The sequence below is a fragment of the Mytilus galloprovincialis genome, chromosome 1 (genome assembly GCF_965363235.1).
Source record: "Mytilus galloprovincialis chromosome 1, xbMytGall1.hap1.1, whole genome shotgun sequence".
Classification (NCBI taxonomy): Eukaryota; Metazoa; Mollusca; class Bivalvia; order Mytilida; family Mytilidae; genus Mytilus; species Mytilus galloprovincialis.
Genome location: NC_134838.1, coordinates 35,801,784 through 35,822,218, shown reverse-complemented (window position 1 = coordinate 35,822,218; position 20,435 = coordinate 35,801,784). Strand labels below are relative to the sequence as shown.

At 33.9% G+C, this 20,435-nt stretch overlaps 1 long non-coding RNA gene across 1 annotated transcript; it reads right to left on the bottom strand.

Moving 5' to 3' along the window:
* Positions 1-945: 945 nt before the first annotated feature.
* LOC143072941 (uncharacterized) lies at positions 946-19,062 on the bottom strand. Its single transcript, XR_012977351.1, has 2 exons — positions 17,879-19,062; positions 946-3,059 (listed from the first exon to the last, which is right to left on the bottom strand). It is a non-coding gene; the product is annotated as an uncharacterized LOC143072941 (long non-coding RNA).
* Between the last annotated feature and the right edge of the window lie 1,373 nt (positions 19,063-20,435).

Below are 20,435 nucleotides of genomic sequence, written 5' to 3'. Positions count from 1 at the left end.
TGCCCCACCTACGATAGTAGAGGGGCATTATGTTTTCTGGTCTGTGCCTGCGTTCGTTCGTTCGTCCGTCCGTCTGTGCGTCCGTTTGCCTCAGGTTAAAGTTTTTGGTCAAGGTAGTTTTTGAAGAAGTTGAAGTTCAATCAATTTGAAACTTAGTACACATGTTCCCCATGATATGATCTTTCTAATTTTAATGCCAAAATATAGTTTTGACCCCAATTTCATGGTCCACTGAACAAAGAAAATGATAGTGCGAAGTTCAGGTTAAAGTTTTTGGTTAAGGTAGTTTTTGATGAAGTTAAAGTTACATCAACTTGAAACTTAGTACACATGTTCCCTATGATATCATCTTTCTAATTTTAATTCCAAATTTAAGTTTTGACCCCAATTTCACGGTCCACTGAACATAGAAAATGATTGTGCGAGTGGGGCATCCGTGTACTATGGACACATTATTTTTTTATATACTGAATTGCAGCAGGTACTTATGTATCTGTATTAGTTCAAATAATTATGACGTCCAGCAAGGCTATTTTTTTAAAGCTATTTTTTTTAAATACTAGTAGCCTTTTTAAAGGAATAGAACAAAAAATTGCAAACCAATCCTTGAACAGAGACATAGTTTTTAAAACAGCTATCTGCATTCGTTAATTTGAGAGATTTCGTGTCTTTATGTCTAGCCCTATTGGTCTGAGATAGGTAATTTAATATTTTTATCCCGCAGTAAAATATTTTAATAAAATAGACGAATTTCGTTAAAATCCATGACATCGCTACACATGCATACGTGTACATCGAACCACCCGAGGAATCTACTCTTCATTTGAAGAACAGGAACAACGCCATTACAAGAAAGAGCCGAGGAAAAAACTAACCAAGGAACGGAATGAAGATTACTTTAGAAATCCCAATCCAAAATGAAGGTAATAAAGAACAAACACCATAAAAGTGAGATGTCGGTTTATTTTTAAAATAAACTATTTGTATTTTGGAATTTCCAGCATCAATAACTTGTTGTAAGGTAAAACTGCCGTTCCACCACACCAGTTATGACCTTCTCTTTTCATCTCAAATGTGTTGTTTTTTTTAGATTTAATTCTTTTCTAAACAATATTGGTATAATATTACAAAATTAAGTTGTTAAAGTTCAAATATCAGACTGTGTTTACGATCAGCCCTTGCAAAGAGGAGACTTTCCTTTTCAATAAGTGGATTGCATGTTACATGTTGTTTGAAGCTGTGTTCATCATGAGCCCCAAGTGTACATAAATTTCTATTTCAATTTATTTCATAAATTTTTGTATTCATATTATCATCAGTAACATATAACTTACTACTTTGCAGACAACAATCTATTGATCGCAAATTTATCGTAAAAAAAATATCATTTGTGTCATTAAGATTGAAGTATTTACTTTGTTTCCCATTTGCGGAAATGATAACAATATACTTCGACCTGGTACCAACACCATACACGTATGAATCTTTGTCGACAGTTAGGTCAAGGATCCCCCCAACAACTGCATTATCTCCCCATTTCCATATCAGTTTTCCCGCCATATCATAGCATGTTATTCCATTGTGTCCCATGCATTCAGAAATATAAATCTTATCGTTGTGTATAGCAACGTGCTCATACTGTGTCTTGTTTCCAATTTTTAATTCAGAGACTTTCCCACTAATCAAATTTCGTATTTTAATTCCATGTTCTCCACAGCTGTAAAAGAGACTGTCATTTGAGTATGTTATTCCGTAACAAGGATATTTTGTGTTTATTGTTTTCTGTACTGACTTGTTTTGTAAATTAACTATGACAATTTTTGGATGACGACTTGATGTAACTGCGACAGTCGTTGAATTAATAGCAGCAATGCTATAAGACCATGATGAAACCCTGACCTTTCTATCTAAAGATCCATCCTGATTTAGAACAACCAAAAAACCATCACATGCATCATCATCCAGATCAATAAGCTCATGGCATGTCCCAGGTTTGAACGTAAACGTGTACACAGGAATTTCCAGCATCAATAACTTGTTGTTAGGTAAAACTGCCGTTCCACCACACCAGTTGTGACCTTCCTTTCTCATCTCAAATGTTTTTTTTAGATTTAATTTTTTTCTTAACAATCTCTCTGTGATTATCTGCGCTTGCTTTTCCTTTGTATTTTGATAATAAATCTTTGTTGGAAGAGATGTGTTTGAAATGTTTCCAAATGATTCCAGACATTCCAGTAGATGCTGTAGTCTGCAGTCAAAAGTCAAAGAAAGGGTTTGTATATTTAAGTCATCAATTTTGGCAAGTTCCTTGGTTTTCTGCTCTTCTATTTGAACTTCTTTTTCGTTTTCCCTGATGGCAAAGAAAGTCTGAAGTTCCGACGCATGTTGTTTCATTGACGTTATTCCAGAAAGTAAGGTCTGCATTCTTTTCTCGTTCGCTATAAGTTTATCGGCCAAACCTGTTATACTATTATGAATTTCTTTTTCTGAATCGGACAGGCTTTTAAGAAGTCCAGCTTCTAACACATCCAAAAGCGTATTCAGTCTTAATCTAAATTGTTTAATTTCAATTTCAAGTTTTTTGCTGGATTTAGTTATTTCTTCAGAATTTTTCTTTTTTTCACTTACTATATTTTCGAAGAACTTTTTGAGGTCCCCAATGCGTTGTTGAAGATCGTCTAAAGCAGAGGATGACTTTGACCCACTGACTACATCTTCAAGCGGCAACAGGTCTTCACATTTTTTGTGTTCGGAATCGATGCATTTTATGCAGCAAGGACATTCATGTTTTTTACAATAAAGCTGACATCGAGCTCGATGCGTACCACACTCTGTCTTCACTTCAAATATAAAGTGGGGTAATTCTCGATAGTGTTCTATTTCAATAACTGAATGCTCCCTAGTCGCCTTGGCAATTCCATGATGTTTTAGACATTTGGAACAGTACGCTTCATCACAATCTGGGCACCATGTTACTGCATTTTGTGTGATTGATTGACCATCACAAACAGCACACACAATAACTGTAGATGTAGTCGTAGACATCAAATCTTTAAAAACTAAAATCAAAGATCAGTAATTGTTTAATTCGGGAAAACTGAAAAGAATGTATTGCTATATATATGAAATCCTCATAACGGTATACTAAAAACAAAATATCATTACATTCGGCAATTAAAAAGGCTCATAATATACTAACTTTCCTCTCCCTATGTCTATCGTAATAAATATCATTCCCTATGTATCATCGTACAGCTGATATAGGTACTAACCAAGCGGGCGTTATCGATTTTGACCTTACACGTTAACGATAATCTTTGTTTTGTTCACATCATATCAATGTGTACTTCAATTTAAACATGATTGTTGTTTTAAGAAATGATTTGGTCGTAGGTTGATGATAAGAGATGTCTCATTATTTTCCCAAAACAAGAACGATTACTAAAAATATGTGCAAATACTTGTTAAGAAGTTGGCGCTCTTCTCATCCGATAAAATTCTATATTCATTGCAACTCTTTTTCTGATAGAAGGCCACTGTGTGTGTGTAATAAGTTTAGCTGTTTCATTAATTGGCATTGAAATCTTTCATACATATGTTATTTTTCGATATTTTATTCCCAAAAGAGAGTTGTGTACGGTGTTTAGTTGACCACATAAATCCTTCTGTACGGTGCATAGTTATAAGTTGCTGTACACCGTACACAAAAACAGTTATTTTCATACTAAATAACTAAAAATAAATAAAATGACAATAATACATAAATAACAACAGACTACTATAGCAGTTAACTGACATGCCAGCTCCAGATCTCAATTAAACTGATTGAAAGATTATGTCTTCATCATATGAATATCAGGCACAATACCTCCCGTTAGGGGTTTAGTATCATACTATCATAAAATATATGACCCGTGTCATGCCAACAACTGTTTTTTTTTTTGTAAAAGCTTAGAAGTTTAGGTAAACTGTATAGGATATTAAGGTTGCAAATTATTAGTAAATCATCAGTGCCTGGAGTCGGTTTCACTACAAAACTTACGACTAACCACTTGCGTATAATAAAACTATTGAAAAGCAGTACATGATTTTTTACCACGCCCGGCGTACGTCGGAGCTATATATATTATTTATACCCGCGAACCACTTTTATGGAGCGGGACCCCTAAAGAAATATCGAAAAATGTCGAGACCCTTAAAAGATCCTTAAAGTAAAAGAAGGCCAAAAATCAGACTTGAATATATTTTAATCTCATCAAAGAAAAAGTCCGTAAAAAATATCCGCTACTCACTCACTCGCCGGCGTTAGTTTTCCCCCCATCAAATTCCGTTATTGATTTTCCGACTTTTACCACTGCATCATCATAATGATACAACCACTGAACATATAGTTCATTGAACCGAGTATAATACTGATGATTTTACTGAACATAATAATAATCCACCGAATATAAAGAAACCGGGACCACGGAAGGTAATACACTTTGAAATAATATCTAAAAAAAAAAATTAAAATCTGTGGTATAAAACGGGGAGATAAGAACCTAATACGTTGGCATATTGTTGGCACAATGTTGGCTCATATTTCAATATTGTCATGAAATATCAATGATATGGTTTTTTTTATAAATACTGTTTTAAAAACTTTTGAATTATTCAAAATACTAAGAATTTTCTAGCTCTTGGCACAGACGGTAAATGGTCCTATTTGGTAATACTTTATTATTTGATTTTTTGATTTTTTAATAAGTCCCCAATGCCCTTCAAACGCAATCTATATTCTCTACGATAACCTAGTATCATTCAAATAAAGTTCGATTAAAATTGGTTCAGTAGTTTCAGTCAGAAGATCTTACACTGAACCAATGGATAACGTTATAAGTCAAATATCGTTGGGCAAGCTACTTAAAAATAACAGTTGGTAAGAAAATGTTGGGCCAACATTGGGCCAATAACACCAAAATGACAGTTGGTGGAAAGTCGTTGGGCCAACAAGGGGCCAATAGTGTCAAAATAACTGTTGGCTGAGTTTTGTTGGGCCAACAAGGGGCCAATAGTGTCAAAATAACTGTTGTTTGAGTTTTGTTGGGCCAACGTCGGTTTCTTGTTGTGCTGCCAACGCCAACTATTTACCAACTGTGCCAATCAATCACCAATGTTGGCCCAACAAAGTATTGCTATCTGGGCACTGCAAACAATATTGAATCTACTGAACATAAATTTCAAATTTCTTAGGGATGTATTTTTTTCAATCATTTGTAACAAAAAAGTTGAAATAATATAAATAATATGCGTTTTGTTCTTAAAACTGAGAAAATCACAAAAATACAAAATTGACAGCATGGTAAATTTTACACAAAAAAGCGTCAAAATATGATAAAACTTTCTTATATTAACACATACCTATAGTTTGTGTAAGTAAAATTTATTCAGATTGGTCCACTTCATCTTTACAGAAAGTATGAAAAAAAGTTTAATTGTGGAACTGTGATTTTTTTCACTATAATAGCCCAAAAATAGGTAAAATCGATGAAAAATGGGAAAATCATCAAACTTGGCCATTTTCAAAGGTCCGTAGCAAAAAAAGAAGTGCACCACCATATGATTTTTTCTTTACCAATTATTTTGTTACAGTCTTAATAACCCAAAAATCAGGTTAAGAAAAAAAGTTTAATTCTAGAAAATTTTTGCTTCTCAGAGGTGTACATCCTTAAAGCCTCGGTCACACCTTAACGGGTAGCTCGAACGGATAACTTTTTTTCAATCCGTTCATGTCCGTTAGACGTCCGTTCTTATGCGTTAGACGTCCGTCCATATCCGTTGCAAGTCCGTTTAGCGTACGTTTATTCCGGTGGAAAATTTTGAGCATGTTCAAAACTTTGAACGGACGTCCAACGGATGAAATGTCCGTTGAACGTCCGGTAGGCGTCCGTTTTGTACGGTACTCGACCGTTTGTTTCCGTTTTGAATCCGTTACGTGTCCGTTATACATCCGTTGGAGGTCTGGAAGATAAATTCACCAACGGACTTCTAACGGACGTATAACGGATAAAACGGATGTTGAACGAATGTGAAACTGACTTCTACCGGACGTACTATAATGGATATAACGGATGATGAACAGATCTGAAACGGATAAATGCCAACTGAAAATTTCGCGTCAGAAATGCTAATTAGATTTTGAAAGGTTCATGCATTCTTATTATTCATAATCAATCTTAGAGTAAGGGCACGTTTTCACAATCAAGCAGCTCTTATTCAGGCCAGACACTGCCTTTTGCATGTTGGTGGCATTTTGAAGAACAAACCAAAACCGGTTAGAAATTTACACAGAAACATTTTGAATATTATAAATGCGATTTATATGTATTATTATTGTCGCCTTTAATTTTCCGTATATCTTATTCGTCCGTTTTATCCGGTACGCTTCCGTTAGGTGTCGGTTTTATACGGTACTCGTCTGTTGGAAGTACGTTCAACATCCGTTCTGTCCGGTACGTTTCCCAATCGTAACTACTCGGCCATTCTCGCTACGCAGTACAATAGCCTCGTATGCACTACGGAGAAATTCTTCTTATATTGTTGGCCGGAATTGTAGTGATCCGCGACACAAAGAAGTTCTATCCTCCAGGTGGCGCTATAATTTGGTTACATATCACAGTAATCAAGAACTTTAACTCTGCCAAATATTTTGGCGCGAAAGAAGGAGCAAAGTAAATAAGTAATGGTAAAAAATGTGTACCATTCCAGTCGAAAAAATATAAAATTCAATCGGATCGGAAAATTTTCCGGACAGGAGCAAGTTAAATCAGTAGTGGTAAAAAAAATGTACCAGTCCAGTCGAAAAAATATAATTTTGAATCGAATCGGAAAATTTTCCGGACAATGATTCCTCCGCCTAATGCATACGAGGTTATTTCTTCGTGCAACCAGAAAGGCCGAGTTGTTCCGATTGGTACGTTTCCGTTTCTCGTCTGTTGCATGTCCGTTATGCATTCGTTAAGCGTCCGTTTTATTTGGTCAGAAAATCAACGGACTCCCAACGGATAACAATTTTGTCAACGGACAACTTTTATTTTCATCCGTTAGTCGTCCGTTCGTCTTATCCGGTAAGGTGTGAACGAGGCTTTTTATAGAGTGACGTATTTTGCACTTGTATGCAAATTTGTCCGCCATTACGTAAAATCACACAGGTTACCGTAAACTTTGACATCATAATTTAAAATATTTGACGTCACAATTTAAAAGTGATTGTTGCTTGACGTCAAAAGGTGATTCGGAGTAGATCTAAGGTCATTCGGAGGCAAGATTCAGCTAAATACCAAAAGTGTAAATACGTTTTAGGTTTTGACTCAATAAATCCTACCGACTATGACCAGTACAAATGAGACGTATTTACACTTGTATGCAAATTTGTCCGCCATTACGTAAAATCACACAGGTTCCCGTAAACTTTGACACAACAATTCAAAACATTTGACGTCACTATAAAAAAGTGATTGTTGTTCGGAGGCGATATACATTTGCAGGACAAAATCCAGCTTACCAAAAGTGAAAATACGTTTAATAAAAAGATATTGTTTTGTACAATAAGAAATTTTTACTTACCTTCAAAATTTTATCGCAGTAGAAAGCTTAATAATAATAGTATGGATTCACAATTTTCAGGAAGTTGGCGATTTGACACGCCAAGTTTATAAAATGACGTCATATTTTCGACGTCAAAACACATGACATCTAAGGAATGTGCGTATGGAGGTAGCAAATTTGGGGAATACTCGTTGTCTTTCGATTAAATTATGAAAACGCTGTTCAATTTGTTAGTTCTGTTTAATATTGATTCGTATTTATATTTTTTGTAATAATTGATCATATTTAGATTTGGAAAGTCAAAATGATTTGTTGGGTTATATTCGAAATTATTTTTGATTAAAAAGTAGATGATCTACATTTTGTACTTGCATTTCTGTCATGCAATTTTATCTGCATAAATTTATGTCTTGTCAGTGTGGATGTATTAGCAATTATTTTGATTTCTTGGAAAGGAGGGAATCTTTGAAAACGCCAATGTTGTACCATATGTCATACTAGGCTATATTGTGCCGTCTTGGATTATACTATAAGTGGCGGATCCAGCCATTTTAAAAAGGGGTTTCCCAACCCAGGACAAAAGGGTTGAACTATATGTCCCCATTCAAATGCATTGGTCGGCCAAAAAAGGGGGGTTCCAACCCCCGGACCCCCCCCCCCTGGAAATTTGTCGAGTTTAAACAGTTTTGTACATCATCTTGATGTTTATTTTTACATTGGTCTTTTGGAAATAAACTTGAGTAAATTTCAGTCTGGTGGGATTGTTACGTGAAGGGAAATTTATACTGAATCTTTTCAGTTGATATAAGCAATGCGTTAGTAGATGTAGAAATTGTGGATATATTAGCGATGATTTAGATTTAAATGATATTTTTGTCATACAGCAATAAGGTATTCTTGTACGATCTTGTACGAGTTGTGTTGGATTATTGCGAAATAGAATAAAGTACACTGAGTATTTTTGCTATGGGAAGTTGCTTTTGGTGGTGCATATACATGTATGAAAATTTGGAAATAAATAAATATGTACTGACTAGAGAATGGCACTAGGATATGGGTATGGACTATATGGTTAGTCTTTTTGTGTATGTATTTTAATTACCTAACTATTGGTTCACCATTGTTATGATGTCTGCATGATTAAGGATACTGGGAGGGGGGGAAGGGGGGGGGGGTATACTGGAATACAAGGAATGATTTATTGTACCAGTCAAATTGTTTTATATGACTTTTTAGTTTTTGAAATATTTGATAAACAAACAATCAGTTTGTATGGATTCCAGTATAGAAATGTGTTTTATATGGTAATAATAATAACATGGGCTTTATGCTTTCGGTGACGTATAAAATTACATATTGGGGCACCCGATCAATTGGTACAGAGCTTGTGTATTTAGACTATTAAAGGGGCACTATAGCTGTCAAATTCATGTTGTGCATTCGTGGACTTTGCGAAAGCTTTTGATACTGTTTGGCGGTCTGGTCTCTGGTCAAAACTTATTAAACACTCGATTAACGGAAAGATGTATAACGTTATTGTCAACATGTACAATAATATCAAATCACGTGTTCACTTTGGATCAGATTTTTCTGAATTTTTCCCTTGTTCTATTGGTGTTAGGCACGGAGAGAATCTCTCTCCTTTGCTTTTTTCTATTTATCTTAACGATCTGGAATTGTTTTTACAGAATAAAAATATAGAAGGTGTGTGCACTATCTCTGATGAGTTAGAAATAGAGGTTAAATGTTTATTTAAAATTGTTTGTCATTTTATATGCTGACGATACTGTCTTAATGGCAGAATCTCAGATAGATTTACAAAGACAACTGGACTCCTTATATGAATATTGTGAGTTATGGAAACTTAGAGTAAATGTGCAAAAAAGTAAGATTGTTATTTTTTCACAAGGTAGACTACCGCAGAATATTGTTTTTAAGTATGATAACATAATACACTGTAAATAAAAGTGTTAAGAATCTGAACACTTTTTGAACGCCCTTTTGAAACATTTCTGGAACGCGTAACGGTGTTCTCAATATTAACATTGGTGTTCCAGTTTTTAACATTATGTGTGCATCTTTCGAACGCTATGTGTGTTATTTTTAAACGGATAGTGTGTTCTCCTTGAACACCTAGTGTTTGAATCTGGAACGCGTAACAGTGATCTAGATATTAACTTTCGTGTTCCAGTTTTTAACATCATGCGTGCATCTTTCGAACGCTATGTGTTATTCTTGAACGGATAGCGTGTACTTCTTGAAAGCCTAGTGTTTGAATCTGGAACATGTCCTTGTGAGCAAAATTGTATGCCGTTACGCGTTCTAAGCCTTGTTACACTTCTGGAACGCTCGGACTGTGTTCCAGAAATATGTGTTAATATCCAGAACACATAGTGTATATTACTGGAACACAATTTTACATGTTCCAGAAAAAGTGTTATATTCTCTGAAACATTATCTTGTAAAACAAATATTTTAATTGATTAAAAACGTCTTTAATTGATTAAAAAAGGCAACATTAAAAAAAAAAAAGTACAATAAAATGTGAAATATTGAAGCAACTTTAAAATGACAAGTTAGACAAGTTAGAAATATAACATTTGTAATTTGCAAAATGTGTCCAAATATTTACTCATAATCAAAATGTTCGTCATATATTTAAAATTATTATGTTACAACAAAGTCAAGTGTCTTATGTTTAACTCATCGTTTGCAACTTCCTAAGTCAAGAACTGTTCTGAATTTCTTTACAAAAAGACATGTGAAAAAGCAACACATGCGATGTACGATATTATTCGAAAAGGTAGAGTACATAATCTGTCAATTGAATGCCAACTTGATCTATTTGATAAAATTGTGAAACCAATACTTCTGTATGGGTGCGAAGTTTGGGGTTTTGGAAATAATTCAATAATCGAGAGGGTTCATATTAAATTTTATAAAATATTACTTGGAGTAAAAAAGTCTACTCCTGATTTTATGATTAATGGTGAATTGGGAAGATATCCATTAGATATTTCAATCAAGTTACGAATGATTAATTATTGATTCAAGTTGGTAACTGGAAAACCTGACAAATTGCCTTTTATTTTGTATAACTTAGCAACTGCCAAATATGGTACAAATATTTTATGGTTAAAACAAGTCAAATCAATTTTAGACATGTGTGGCTTGTCATATGTATGGGATAATATCTTTTTTGTAAATAAAACATGGCTACATGTAACCATCAAACAGAATTTGATAGATCAATTTAAACAAAAATGGCTAGCAAGCCTACAAGAATCACCAAAAGCATTAAATTATCGTTTATTTAAAGATACTTTGGAGTTTGAGAAATATTTAAATATTTTGGATGACAGGCAGATATCCTTATTTCTTAAATTTCGAACTTTAAACATGAAATTTCCAATAGAAACTGGAAGATGGCAAAACATAGAAAGAGAAAACAGAAAATGTTTATTGTGTAATTCTGACGCCATTGGTGATGAATACCATTACATTTTTAATTGTTCAGCTTTTGATAATTGTAGAAAACAATGTATTGCATTTTACTATAGAAATAGACCAAACTCATTGAAGTTTTATGAATTAATGAATTCTAAAAAATGTACAGAACTGAACAAACTATGTAAACTTATTAAGGAGATAAACAACAAATTGATTTTTTCTGGGTGAACAATTGTGAACGCCTCTATCTACTTTCGTACATTATTTATTTAATATGTAATTGTAATAATTGTATTGAAATATGTAATTATCTCTATACCTTTGTAATTTGGTTTGTGAGAATAAAGATATATATATATATGTTCACATTTATCCAACTATTAAAAGTCTAAATAAAACAATAAACAAGGAACAGGCATAAAAATACGTAGTCCAAATAATTATGACGTCTGGCAAGGCTATTTTATTATTTTTCTGGGACGCCTTCCTACGTGTCGTAGGACGGCGTCCCAGAAAAAAAATAGCTTTGCCAGACGTCATAATTATTAGGACTAGAAAAGAAATAAAATAGCATTGCCAGACGTCAAAGGTCATAATTATTTGGACTAGAAAAAAAAATAGCCTTGCCATGCAGACGTCATTATTATTTGGACTAGAAAATACGTAGCTTCGTTTCGTGTGTATTTGAGTCTAGACGCTATCTAATTATTTATCGAGTTGACCTCTATAGTCATCCGATAATTTGTAGACAAAGATTAGGTATTTAAGTACTGCAATACTTATTCTTTTTTTTTTTTTTTAAAGTTTCAATAGAAATGATTACCAAGTCTATAAATGTAAAATTATGCAGTTTCTGACCATATAAGCGATGTAAACATAAATTTAGATATAAATAGATTGAGCAAACACGTGCTGTTTAATTATTCTAGGTCGATTTAATTTCATATTACAGATCATCGTTTTTATCTGTATTAGAATGTTTATTTGTGGATCGAATCAGTCAATCAAAGAATTACCTTTGTTTCACTTTGAATGTTGACATTCTCTTCCTTTAAATCACTTTACACATACAATTCACGTGTTATCCATCTCAAGCTACAAGGGGTTAAATTAAAGTTCATATGAATACGGATTTTTTTCTACCATTTATACAGCTGTAGCGAGTCGAATAAGTTTGTTCTCCGATCAATTATCTTTTATTTCCTTTCAAATTTTTTTTTAGTCCCTTTTATAAGATTATATAATTCTTTAAAGTTCTTACTATATCGTATTCCGTTGTCAAATTCCGAAAACTGCAAAATTTTATTTTATCACAAATATTGATATCGCTGTTTTCAGCCATGATCTTATTTAAAAAATTGAAAATCATTGATTGGATTACACGCGCCCCTGGTGCTACAGAAGATAATCATATTACATGCACTTCAGAACGCACATAATATGACATGCGCATTGCAATGGCCGAACAAATAGCCTCTCCATCGAAACAATGGTATATTCAATTCAAACCATATCCATTACAATACCTTAACATCAATGTAAAAGTGCCCTATAGTGTAGTCCTCCGCGCAAAGGATGCCCTTTAAGTGTATTCAAGCACGCAAAGTGTGCCCTCTGAGAAAAAAAAATACGCTGTCCTTTTCAAAGGCTGCAGGGAACACTATACCACAACAAAAGTAGCTCACTGTATGGGCATCGATTACATTTGTATCCGCATAACAAAATAATCTTGAAACGAATATTTTTGCAGTACCCTTTTCATTTTTAGTAGACCTTTTCAACAATTGTCTACACCTACAGTTGAGCACGACTACGACAGGTAATATGCATGTGAGGGATAGTCTCAAAAATAAAAATTGAAAATAATACTAAACATCACTAAGAGATTTAATGCTTGAAATTTATTTGAGTGACAATGATAACCTTCCAACAGAGTAAAATTGCATTTTTTAAATTTAGAAGGATAAAAACAACGATCAACTCATTTTCTGTACTGTGAAAAAAAACAAGAAAAAAAACAGATAAAAAAACAACAACAATCTCTGAACGACTAAAAAGGAATCAAATATGAAGGCGAAGCATAATTTCCACCGTGCGAGGCCGTACACAGTATGAACATTTTCAGGATTTGGTTCAGGCGAACAAAACAGGCGACGGGATTTTATTAATCTAATCAGATAAAAAAAAAAACAGAAAAAACTCCCTTATGCATGGTCATAGACGAAGTTTAAAAAGATTCATTAGTAAAAAAAATAAAAGATTATAAAACCGGCAAAGAATTGTCAAGGAAAAAAGAAACAGCGAAATAATTATGACCCGTTGTCAACAAAATAAAATATAGCAATGACAGTGTAACATATAAAACCAACGATAAGCAATTCCCGCTTCTTGCAAGAATCTCAGAGGTCATTTTCGAGAACAGGGGAATGGCTCTACGATAAAATAGACAACGTTCTATAGTAACTAGTATGTTGAATTATAAATTCCATACCCAAGTATGTGCTGCTTAAATGTTGATACATCTCCCCTTATTCAAAAAGGAAATACACCAACTTTAACAAGGCATCTTGATCTTTTCATTCGACCTTTGAAATCAATATGTTTCTTCCCCTCCCAAAATTGAATATGTACACCGGGTAAGGTTTAGATCGTTTAAAAAAGTCTCGACCGTGTTAACAAGTGTGATAACAGACGGACAGACAGTCCAGTATTAATATTGTTTCAGAAATTTTCAGAAAAACTTTTACAGATACACATTTATTCTTATTGGCATGCGGCATAATCATAAAGTTGAAGAGAAAGCTGATTAGGATGCGGAATGATTGCAGTAATTTTTTTAATTAATTCAACGTGAAATGTCGTGTAAATACATGTAATAAGAATATTGTGTAATAGAGAAATATTTTTATTTACTTTCCGCATTCCGCTTTTACCCAACCACCACAGCCGAACACCAATGTGATCTAGGCCAAGATTAATGCCACCTGGTCTTCTTCTAGCTTGAACAAATGCATTTTTCACTAAGGAGGAACCAACAATCCAAATTGTAATTGGTGAACCTGCGATTCTTAAATAGCGGTTAGTCCCACTAAAGTGATTGCAAGTCCATTAAACAAAATTAAAAAATAAATCTAACAGCTATAGACATTGTTGTATTCGAATATATGAACGAAATGCATCAGACTTCCACCTACCCATAGCCTGAATTTCAGAATCAGATAAGCCGTTCATGGCAGCGCTTGTGGTAGCACCAATCCTGAATGAATGAGAACTATATTTTCCTTGACTTAAACCCAAAACATTCAGTGACTTTTTAAGGACTCCGGAAAATTGGTATCTAGTGACAGGAGTTCCATCAAAATGACAAAACAATTGACCAGTGACATTTGGTCTTATTTTTAAGTAATTACGTAAAGCGAAAACGGCACAAACATCACCATGCCTATCATCAATAACAATTGTAGTTGCAGTACAGCACTGGTCAGTCTTAGATGAACCTAAGCGGATTTCAATACTAGAAAGATTTACTTTTATGTCGTTATATTCAATTGCATGGGATTGGGTTGAGGCGTGTTTATGATCAGCGGTTAGTTCGCCAACACGTAGGAAACCAAAAAAGGCCAAGGAAAACGAAGCTTGGAAGAGTTTAGTTTATAAATCGTTATGACAATCAGAAGGTAGAACGTTATTAATGTTAGACAATAAATCACGTGTTATGGGTAACCTTACGTCCTTTGGTCGATTTTGAGAACGCTTCATTCCCTCGAGGAGCTTTCTGACAACAAAAGTATTAAAGCAATCTGTATAATTGTTAATCTTACTGGAAAAAAAAAAAAAAAAAAAAAAAAAAAAAAAACCAACCCAGAGATATATGATTTGACAGTTGAGGCCGCAGTTCCAGTGAATGACATATAGGCAATATAGTTAGTTATGTGATGTAATGGAATAGGCCATAGATCCTCAAATTGGAATAAGGTCCTAAATTCTAAAAATGACCGTAACGCTTGTTGATAAGATAAACCTTCGACGTATTCAAGCACGACTATTTGAGGCAAGATTTGCAACTTGGCCTTCCGGTTGAACCGAAGCGGACTGCATATACCACATCCAGTATTCCGAATCCAATTTACCCCATGACCCACTTGGTTCTCGAGCTTTTTTCAAACGGTACTGTTCATCATAGTTTTTCCAACCGATACCCCCATGACGTTTGGCACCTTTTCGGACAGAAGACATGTACTTTACAAGTTCTTGGAATTTATGAGGATGCACAGAACAATATATACTCATAACCAGATGCTCCGTAGGGCGTAGCTTTATACGACCGCAGAGGTTGAACCCTGAACGGTTAGGGCAAGTATGGACACAACATTCAAGCTGGATTCAGCTCTAAATTTGGATTGTGATTAAATAGTTGACACAGCATAGGTTTCTGACACAGAATGAATGTGTTCTAATGAACTTAAAATTTTTGTTTTCTCTTAGAGCAATTCACTATGCTGTTGAATATTAATCCTCTCAAAACAAGAATGTGTCCTCAGTACACGAATGCCCCACTCGCACTATCATTTTCCATGTTCAGTGGACCGTGAAATTGGGGTAAAAACTCTAATTTGGCATTAAAATTAGAAAGATCATATCATAGGGGACATGTGTACTAAGTTTGAAGTCGATTGGACTTAAACTTCATCAAAAACTACCTTGACCAAAAACTTTAACCTGAAGCGGGACAGACGGACGGACGAACGGACGGACGAACGAACGGACAGACGGACGCACAGACCAGAAAACATAATGCCTCTCTACTATCGTAGGTGGGGCATAAAAATGTTTGAAGAAATTTTCTTTTTTATTTATGAAATTTCAAATGAGAAAATTGAACCCAATTTTTTTAATCACATCCCCCTTTCCCTTATTCCAAAACTAATCTCAATCAAAATTTCTAATGGAGTTTGCAACAATAACTACTCATTTAAATACATCATAAAATATTAAGATGTAAAAAAAACTGCTTGTTATCACCGAATGTTATTTATTATAATTTATCAGTTGGTAGTAAAAAGTGAATATAAATTGTATATTGTATATAACAAAGATTTAAGTTGATTCTTGACAAAGAAAGATAACTCCAATTAAAAAAAAATCTTGCTATTGCACAATATTTTGCAATTAGATATTTCTTGCTTACTATTCTGGACAAAGAAAGATAACTCTAATTAAAAAAAAATTTGCTATTTCACAATATTGTGCAATTAGATATTTCTTGCCATTGCGCAATACTGTGCAATTGAAAAGTCTTGCTATTGCACAATACTTAATATAATAATTTTAGATCCTGATTTTGACCAACTTGAAAACTGGGCCCATAATAAAAAATCTAAGTACATTTTTGGATTCAGCATATCAAAGAACCCCAAGATTTCAATTTTTGTTGAAATCAGACTAAGTTTAATTTTGGACCCTTTGGACTTTAGTGTAGACCAATTTGAAAACAGGACCAAATATGAAGAATCTACATACACAGTTAGATTTGGTATATCAAAGAACCCCATTTATTCAATTTTTGATGAAATCAAACAAAGTTTAATTTTGGACCCCGATTTGGACCAACTTGAAAACTGGGCCAATAATCAAGAATCTAAGTACATTTTTAGATTCAGCATATCAAAGAACCTAACTCATTCATTTTTTGTCAAAATCAAACTAAGTTTAATTTTGGACCCTTTGGACCTTAATGTAGACCAATTTGAAAACGGGACCAAAAGTTAAGAATCTACATACACAGTCATGACAGTTAAATTCGGCATATCAAAGAACCCCAATTATTCAATTTTGATGAAATCAAACAAAGTTTAATTTTGGACCCTTTGGGCCCCTTATTCTGTTGGGACCAAAACTCCCAAAATCAATACCAACCTTCCTTTTATGGTCATAAACCTTGTGTTTAAATTTCATAGATTTCTATTTACTTATACTAACGTTATGGTGCGAAAACCAAGAAAAATGCTTATTTGGGTCCCTTTTTGGCCCCTAATTCCTAAACTGTTGGGACCTAAACTCCCAAAATCAATACCAACCTTCCTTTTGTAGTCATTAACATTGTCTTTAAATTTCATTGATTTCTATTTACTTAAACTAAAGTTATTGTGCGAAAACCAAGAATAATGCTTATTTTGGCCCTTTTTTGGCCCCTAATTCCTAAACTGTTGAAACCTAAACTCCAAAAATCAATCCCAACCGTTCTTTTGTGGTCATAAACCTTGTGTCAAAATTTCATAGATTTCTATTAACTTAAACTAAAGTTATAGTGCGAAAACCAAGAAAATGCTTATTTGGGCCGTTTTTGGCCCCTAATTCCTAAAATGTTGGGACCAAAACTCCCAAAATCGATACCAACCTTCCTTTTGTGGTCCTAAACCTTGTGTTAAAATTTCATAGATTTCCATTCACTTTTACTAAAGTTAGAGTGCGAAAACTAAAAGTATTCGGACGCCAGACGACGACGACGACGACGACGACGACGCCGACGCCAACGTGATAGCAATATACGACGAAAATTTTTTCAAATTTTGCGGTCGTATAAAAATTAGAAAGGCATCGGACCAAGTTCCGATGTTTGTAATCTTTGTTTGGGGCGAAACATGATTTATGACTAGTTGTCCTTGCTCAAAAGTGACATTTTGTTTGTCATGATCAATAAAGTTCTGAGTTACGCAATAAAAGAGCCAAATCGACATACTCGCCCTTATGAATTTTTTGTCGTAAATTCTGATTAACATGTAAGGTAATATCATCGAGAAGGACGGCGTTTGCATGGACATTAAATTAACGTCATTACCTTGTCGATTTGTGACAACTGGGTTCATTACTGCTCCTGAAGTAGAAGGGATATTAGCATCTGTATCTTGCACTGTAGTCACCGTTGGAGGCGGTGTGTCTTCTTGTGTAGCAGCTTCTAATGATGGTGTTTTGGTTGTGGATTTACGCTTCTTCTTTTGACCTCTAGTGTTCATCTTAACTAAAACTATAAGACTATAATTGAACAAACAAACCATATTACTTTATACTATAAATAAAGTTTTTATTACAAAGCGACCTCAAAAAGTTCATTGACGCCTATAACCAAGTACATTAACCTTTCAATGTCATTAATAAAATATTTGGGTTACTTTACGCAAATGTCGGTCAGCATACGCAAACAAAAAACCTTATCTATGTTACACGTGCCAGGAGGCTGATTAAATGTACCAAATGATAAGATACTAAAAATAGATCACACGAGGTAATAACGCCAGCATACACATGATAATTATACCATCGGTATATCAAAATACACAATCTATAACGATGCTTCGTAATATTAACTAATTAAGTGGTGATATATATAAACTCGGATATAAACACAATATAAACACGGAGAACAATTAAATAAGTAGATAAATAAATAGAATTAATAACATAAAAAAAAATAGATTTATGTCGAGCATGCATAATATTCAATTAGCAAATTGCAAATAAGCTGTGACCGCCGGAGTGAATTTGTTTGCAGATCGGAGTCCAAGGGTTGGTATCTCGTTAATGAAATAAATAAAAAATTAAAGATATCTACGTAATTAACATAAAGAATCTAATACAAGACGCCGATCGCTACCTCCGGATAAGACAAAATATAAAAACATGTAAAATAATCAATTAATTGAAATTCAATTTGCTTTGAAACATTTATATTTAAATAAAACATCCCGTTATTAAAACGGGAAACTAATTCTAAATATACAACCTGAGTCCCGAGTTGAAAAAGAAGTAGTGAAAACCTAAACAATCAAAATCCTGAATTTTTGAAATCCTCAAAATAAATATACGTCTGCTTTCGTCAAATGTAGCTATTGAAAAGATTGCATTCGCAGTCATACTGCGCGTGATCAATCGGATAAGTGATAACCTACATTAGACAAAAAGTAGCACGGTCAATGACACATATTGCTTACACTAATAACCGAATTTATGCTGAATCATAAATTCTATTATATTTTTTATATCTTTTATAGCTGTATATAACCGCCAAACCGAATTTATATATCGTAATGATAATCATACGTTTTTGTCTATGAGACGAACCCTCCATTTTACCTGTAAACTGTAGGTGTCATTAGTCGGTGTCGAGAGTTGTTGAAAAGGTCTAATATTAATACTAGAACTGTTGAGATAATTAGAACATATTAAGTAGATGTTCATATCCACTAGAAATCTCATCAGTTGACTTTTGCAGCAATTATATGAGTCTTTGAGGCATGCTCACAAAGGGTCTTTTGTTGATATCATTTACATACTGGTCAAAACTATTTTGACTAGGCTTGGAGAATACATTTTCGAAGTACTAATAAAAAATAGCACGAAAGTTTATTTTCTCGCTCATCTAGACCCAAGCATCATGTAAGGCATTATCATTACTTAAAATCATTAAATATTTTACTAATGATACTGGGAAGATCAACCACAAAGTAACATAAATAAAACCATGCAAATAGTACATGCATGCATGTTCTCAGATACCATCTCCCATACAAAAATATCACACCATGCAGAAAAAAACCTTATGTGTGCCTCTTCTAGCTACAAATGTATCCAAAACCAAAGATGAGGAACTCATTTGATCATGATATAAATTTGGAAATCAATGATGCTTCTCCGTGACAGTCGTGAACATTAAAACTAAATATTAAATTAAAAACACTGCTAATGTTCAGAGGCGAATTTAGGGGGGGGGGGGGGGGGGGGGGCAGGCCCCCCCCCCTTTTTGGGAAAAAAATTGGTTGCATATATAGGGAGGTTTGGAGGTCAGTTTAGACCAATTTTTCTATGATTCCATGTGGATTAAAGATCAAATTGGTGTACCTTTATAATAAAGAAGGATACGGCTACAAAATAAACACAGAATGAACATTTTTATCGTTATCATATAAAAAAAACGTAGGTTAAAAAACTGTCAAAATAGGTGCAATTTGGGTACCGTCACCGTATACTTGAACAAAGACTGTTATAAACCTGACAGATTTATAGATTTAAATATATCAGTTATACAGTGGAAACTTCACACTAACATTTTTGACAAAACAGACGATTTTTCGTTCACTATTGTTAGTTTTCCTTTTTAGAACGGGGATGTTCCTTTGACGCCATCTTGCGGAATTTTTATATCAGAATTTGATCACAATTCCTGTGTGATCAGTAGTAACGTTTTGGATTTCAATGAACGTAATCTATGTTTTACCGATTAATTATTAAGTTAAGGATTTCGTTACCACAAATATCTTGAAACCTTTACTAGATATGAAGACTTGGTTTTGAAGTTTGGACGTGCCTGTAGAAAACTTATTTTGAACGGCAAATATTGT